The 6,159-nt window shown below is 38.9% G+C and overlaps 1 non-coding gene across 1 annotated transcript; it reads left to right on the top strand.

Moving 5' to 3' along the window:
- Positions 1–5,254: 5,254 nt before the first annotated feature.
- LOC141422760 (U2 spliceosomal RNA) lies at positions 5,255–5,442 on the top strand. The gene has a single exon (XR_012447502.1). It is a non-coding gene; the product is annotated as a U2 spliceosomal RNA (small nuclear RNA).
- Positions 5,443–6,159: the final 717 nt, after the last annotated feature.

Here is a 6,159-nt window from a genome sequence, read left to right on the forward strand (position 1 = left end):
ATGCCAAGTGTTGAGTGTGAGGAAATAAAAATTAGCCCCCCTCTGTTGAACGATCACTATGTGCAAGGCACCAAAGGCTAGGAGAGGTTAGGTAATCTGCCCCAGGCCACACAGCAGTAAGTGGCAAAGAAGGAGTGAACCTAGTCCTCTCTGAGTACCCGTGCTCTAGCAGGAATGGTGAAAAGGGGACCTATTTGCAGAGAAGGGCTCACCTGGCAGCAGAAACTTAGGCCAGCCCAGAAACCAGTCCTTGAGCTAGTAGAAAGTTTGGAAGCCACAGAGGTGACCTGTGGGTGCTCTTGGTGAGGAGCTTGCTGGTTGGGCTGGGTGTAAGATGACTTGCCTAAGGGTGGTCTGCTGGTCTCTGGTAGTACCAAGTTCCTGTAAGTGCTATGTGACTTCCATGCTTATAATTTTGTCACCCAACTGTGTATCCCTGGACACCATAGCTTGGTTTTTGTCAACTTTTAAAATGTCTTTTGGTTGGGCGCAGGTGGCTCATGCCTGTAATACTAGCTACTCAGGAGTCAGAGATCAGGAAGATCACAGTTGGAAAGTCAGCCCTGGGCAAATAGTTTGTAAGACCCTATCTTGAAAAAAATCCATCACAAAAAAAGGGCTGGCAGAGTGGCTGAAGCGGTAAGAGCGCCTGCCTTGCAAGTGCAAGACACTGAGTTCAAACCCTAGTACTGCAAAAAAGTCTTTTTACTAAATTCTCTTAATTAACAGGCTCTCCCTTCATTTCTTTCTTTACTTTCAATTTATCTGTTGAAGAACTTGAGCCATGTGACTGTAGTGCTTCCACTGGATTTTTCTGACTACCCGCTCATGGGTCAGTTCACCATGCTCCTGTGTGCTCTGCGTTTGCTGCTCACCATCTGTCAGGTTCAGAAGCTTGATTAGATACACTTGTTTCTTTGGCAAGCCTCCAGGAGGTAGTGCATTCCTTCATGGAGGTGCATGATGTCCAGTTGCCTCACCTTCTGGGATATCTGTGCCACTAATACTCCCTGGTTTGGGATTTGCAAACTGTGGGAGTTACAAACTCACTGGGAGTTGCAAAGTGGCAACACATACATGTTTTCATTGTGTTCTGAGTCAGATTTTATTGCTTCTCAGGTTTGTCATTCCACACAATGTAGAAGTAAATAGACTTTGGGAAAATAGACTACGTGCATTAGACAGATGATGGCAACATTAGTGAGGCTGCTTTAGGGTTTCCCATCAGGTAATGGGAAGAACCTCAGCTGTTACTGCTATAGATGATAACATTTTAATTCCACCATTTCTTCTTCATTTATTTGCTGGAATTCTTATCAATAGATGCTCTGCTGTGAGTTTGTCCAGCATATAGGACAGGAAAAGCAGGAAAATGCTTCCTTGTCTCCCTATATGTACCAGTTTGAAAAACAACAAACTGGTCCCTTAACCCCTGGAGGTGACTGATTCATTTTTCTAATGCCACTATAAACCCGTGGATTTAAATGTATTTTGTGGGTTTTACAGTTATTACTATGGTCAAATCTCAAATTGTCCCAGCTTTGGTCTCCTTGGATTGTCACCTGAGTCCTTTGGAAATGACCTGGTAGGGTATGATGGCTTTGTGCTTTCATAAATTTTAAGGTGTTCTGTTCTCTCTTTTGGACATTTTCCCCTCAGGTATGGAATCAGCTGTTTCTCCATGCAGCCCTGACTGTCAGAGAGAAAGGGCATCTCATGACCACATGTGGACCCCAGGGATGCTCACTGTTACTGGGTTGGCCTTTGTTTCTAGGCCTGTTCACTGGTCAGCGATAACAGACATACATAGAATGATAGATGAGATCATACTGTTATTTTCAGTTCAAATTTCAGTACCATAGATTTTTATTTAATCTCTTAAAAATTATGTCTATTTCTCCTTTCTTTCACACTGAGAATCCTGATTCTTTAGGACAAATGGGATGATACTGAAAATATCTTTAGTTTCAGGCAATAGGGAATAAGGATCCTAATGCTAGCCCACCAGAATTATAACTGAAAAGAGTCTGAAATTTCTGTCTCCCCACTGTTACAGCTATTCTGGATCAACAATTTAGAGCCTGTAGCCATCATACACAACACTCCCTTCTTTTTAAATCTTGTATTCTTTTAGTTTGACAAGTATCTGTGGATCTGATGCCTTCTACCACTTGACATCTTCACTAATTTTGGTAGTCTGAGGCTTGGACTCTAGTAAATTTTTCAGGAAGGTCTCACTGGAACAGTATTCCGAGTCCTTATACATCAGTAGCACTTTGTATCATTTATACATGAAAGTCAGTTTTCCTGACTGTCAAAATATTTGGTTGACATTTCTTTTCCCTTAGAAAAGAATACAAAAGCACTGATACAAAACAGTGCTTTTGAAATGTCTGATGATTATCTCACTTTCTTTTCTTTATAAATCACTTCTTTTCCTCTTGATACTTCAAGGATTTTTCCTCTATAATATCCAGTAATATCCTGATTTTCATTGCAGGACTGTCTTTACAGGCATACAGATTGTACCAGTTACTAACCTGTTGTCTCTGCAGTAAGCGAGCCTGATGTCCAGCTTTGTCAGTAGAGGGTGCTGTAGGACACTGGTAGTGGAAGTTGGCCTAGCTCATGTGGTGTATGGGTGCTCAGCTGGCTGCCTGGTGGCCAGCAAGCTGCCCATGGCACCTCCTGGTGAGCAGCTGCTTCTGATGCTTCCCAGCTCAGTGAGTTTCACCACCCCAGGAGCCGCAGAAGTGTCTTCTCAAAGTCTTGATTTCAGACCTGATGCGCTGGGGACCTTTGCTTGGCCTTCTTGTCTCATCTGTTGGCATAGAGGCATTGCCATTTATCCAGTATTCCTTCCAGTGTTCTTCAGAGTTCTAGTAATTGTTGTAATAAACTTTCTCTTTTCAGATTACTTCGTGGTTTCTTCTTCCTGAGTAATGTATCGTTTTTCTTTTCTTTCCACCCTCCCCTCTCCTTTCCTCTTATTTTCAGGGATGTTTCCCTAAGTTAGTTTTTAGTCTCCATTCTAGTCCCTTGCTCCTATTATATATGTGTTGGATTTTCTTTGCCTATTTCCTGTACTTGTCATTTCCCATGAGTTCCTTACATGTATTCACTGTTTTGTTAAGACAGGGTCTGTCTAGCCAGGCTGGCCTTGAACTCCTGATCCTCCTGCCTCAGCTTTGAAAGTGCTAGATTACAGGTGTCTACCACCATGCCAAACTTTCTTTTTTTTTTTTCCTTTTATATTTTTGGTGGTACTGGGATTTTGAACTCTGGGCCTTGTGTTTGTTACGCAGTTACCACTTGAGCTACATCCCCAGCCCTCATTTCTTTTTGAGTTAAATGTTTCTTCTCACGTTGTATTTCTCTGAGGCATCACCTGGCTCACTTGTGTATTTCTTCTGATTTGCTCTTCATATCCGAAATGACTTTTTGCTTGCATTTCTAAATCTGTCCTGACTTCTGTCATTTCACTTCTAAGATTTTCTAATTCTGATTCTTAAAATGATTAATTTTTCCTTTTTTTTTTTTTTTGCTGTGCTTGGGATTGAACTCAGGGCCGTGCTTGCACTAGGCACATGTTCTGCCACCCCACACCCCTTCTTATGATTTGAAACATTTGATCTAGTTTTGCTTATCGTCTGTGAGGTCTTATTGTACTTTTTATCTTCTTGTTCTCTTGTACACATTTTGGGTAGAATTTGACATTATTTTGTATTCTCCAATTTTTATACAAAATAAGTTACTCTGAGCTTTTGGAATGAGGTGAGTTGAGAAGGCTTTTCTAACTTCACAGTGCTTCCTCTCCTGTTATCATATAGTGTCCAAAAAGTATGGTAAACTATTAAAATTAATAAATGGTTCAACATGGTTACTGGATTCAAGATTCATATAAATATCCATTACTATACACTTGCAATGAAAAATCTGAAAATGAAATAAAACAATTTATAGTAGCAAAAGTGCCTGAAAATAAATATAAAAACAAGTGCAAAGTAGTCTCTTAAATCTATAAAATATTGTTAAAATTTAAAAGATTTAAATGAATGAAAAGACATCTTACGTTCATTGATTGAAAGACTTAATATTATTAAAATGGCAATACTTCCCAAATTGATCTATAGATTCAGTGCAATTCCTGCTAGAATTTTGGCTGGCTTCTTTGCAGAAATTGACCCTGAAATTCATATGAAAAATCAAGGAGCCCAGAACAGCCAAAACAATCTTGAAAAATAAGAAAGAGGACTCTGGAAATTGGAGGACTCACATTTCCTGATTACAAAACTTAATAAATTCAAGAGTAAGTAAGTCAATGTGATAATGGTATAAGGATAGTATATTAGTAACTTTTCTCATTACTGTGACAATATACCTGACAGAAATAAACTTAACTCATGGTTTCAGAGGTTTGAACCTATAGTCCTTGACTCCATTGATTTGGGGCCTGTGATGAGGTAGAAGATCATGGTAGTGGGGGCATGTGGGAGGAAGGCTGTTCACTTCATGGCATACAAGAAGCAGAGAAAGCAATCATGAAGCCCTGAGTCCAAACCCCAGTCCCATCAAAAAAAAAAAAAAGAAAGAAAAACAACAGCAACAAACCATAGTGAGGAAGAGATTGGGAACCAGATATAGCTGTCAAAGCCACTTCCTCCGCCCAGTTGTATACCTATTTTACATCATAAATAAAAATTGGCTCAAAATGGATTATAGACCTAAATATAAGAGTTAAAACAATAAAATTCTTAGGAAAGCACATGAAGGTAAATTTTTGTCATGTTGAATTTGGTAACAGCTTCTAGGTATAACACCAGATTAAAAATAGGTAGATTGGACTTTATCACAATTAAAAGCATTTTTGCTTAAGAGGATTCTAAAAAAAGTGAAAAGACAATCCAAGATGGGAGAAAAGGTTTACAAATTATATATCTAATATGGGACTGTTATCTAGAATATGTAAAGAATACATAAAGAATCAATAATAAAAAGAACCTGGACTGGGATGTAACTCAGTGGTAGAGTGCTTGCCTAACAAGACAACTCAATTAAAGAATAGGCAAAAGATCTGAATGGATACATAAATAAATATATATATATATATATATATAGTATAGCTATATAAAAGACAAATAAGCACATGAAAACATGCTTCACCATCATTAGCCAACAGGATAATGCAAATGAAAACCACAATGAGGTATCACTTCATACCTACAGGGATAATTATAATTAAAAGACAGATAAAATCACTTCTCAGCCTTTTGGCTAAGATCCAGTATTTGTTCTAATCAGCTTAACATATGGTATGTCCTCTGTCTGAAGATGGTATGTTAAATGTTAATTTTTGGAGCAAGTAGATGGAATAGGAGTTTGCTCTGTCAACTTTACATATTGACCTGATATTACAGTACTTCCAGGAATGGTGCACCCTATTGCTCTCCCAAACACATCACCAACAACAAGTGTTGGTGATGGTAAGGAGAAACTGAAGCCCATATATGAAGCCATTTGTTACGTAAAATGGTTCACCCACTTTGGGATACAGTCTGGTAGTTCCTCAAAAATTTAACATAGAAGCTTGTTAGTGGTGGTGCATACCTGAAATCCCAGCTACTCAGAAGGTTGAGGCAGGAGGATGGTAAGTTTCAGGCCAGCCTGGACAAAGTTAACAGGATCCTATTTCAAAGTAAAAACGAAAAGTGCTGGGGTGTAGCTCAAGCGGCAGAGTGCAAGATCTAGGTGCTGGCTTCAATCCTCAGTACTGCAAAAAAAATAAAAATAAAAAACATAGAGTTACTATTTGATCCAACAGTTCTACTCCTAGGTATATATCCAAAGGAACTGAAAACATGTGCACACAAAAAATTGGACACGGAAATCAGCTGTTCTTTCTATTGGGGATAGTGGTGGTCAGGCTGGGTTGGACCCTGATTCAGTCTATCATGCTGTCTGCTGTGGGTCAGATTCACATTAATCAAACTTACCAGATTTATGTATCAACCCAAGAACACCAACTTAATTCATTTTTTTTTTGAGAAATGTTGCTGCCAGAAGAAATGGAGAAATTCTGGCTCCACAATCTTTTTTTTTTTTTTTCTTCTTCTCTGTGACTGACCCACATTTAGAAAATGCAAACCATAAGCAGATTAC

The sequence above is a fragment of the Castor canadensis genome, chromosome 4 (genome assembly GCF_047511655.1).
Source record: "Castor canadensis chromosome 4, mCasCan1.hap1v2, whole genome shotgun sequence".
NCBI classification, from domain to species: domain Eukaryota; kingdom Metazoa; phylum Chordata; class Mammalia; order Rodentia; family Castoridae; genus Castor; species Castor canadensis.